The sequence below is a fragment of the Trematomus bernacchii genome, unplaced genomic scaffold (genome assembly GCF_902827165.1).
Source record: "Trematomus bernacchii unplaced genomic scaffold, fTreBer1.1, whole genome shotgun sequence".
Classification (NCBI taxonomy): domain Eukaryota; kingdom Metazoa; phylum Chordata; class Actinopteri; order Perciformes; family Nototheniidae; genus Trematomus; species Trematomus bernacchii.
The window spans coordinates 7,503,013-7,503,481 of record NW_022987698.1 but is presented as its reverse complement, the minus strand read 5'-3'; positions in this window follow the sequence as shown (position 1 = coordinate 7,503,481).

Sequence of the window (469 nt, the reverse complement as noted above, 5' to 3'; positions counted from 1 at the left end):
AAAATGTAAACTCAAGCAACAAGTAAATGATAGGCTACTGATCGATTAAGTCATCTGCTTGTTTTTGTTATCAAAGTATTTTTAACAGATTCAACTGTACATAAATTAACCAGACCCAAATTCTAGCAAAGTATAACGTGTTATTTAGGCGACGCATGAATGAAAAGTTAAAGTACAAGTTGTGTATTCCCCCGTTTAGAAAACCAGAACATGCAGATATATCGCTCCTGGGGTTCCCTCTCTTAAAGACATGGTACGAAATCGGGACAATGTTTTGTCAAAGTACAACGACATTTATTAGTGGCCTCTATGAGGAGGTCTTAACATTGTATTGTCTCTTTTGTAAATGAGGAAGGTGCACGTTTACGATGCCAAGGCTGACCTCAGGGCCGCCTCTGCTGCTGACATCACTCTTCCTCGCGGCTCGTCGCCTCGCTTGGAGTCCCATCAAGGTCTGAGTCTCCCGCTG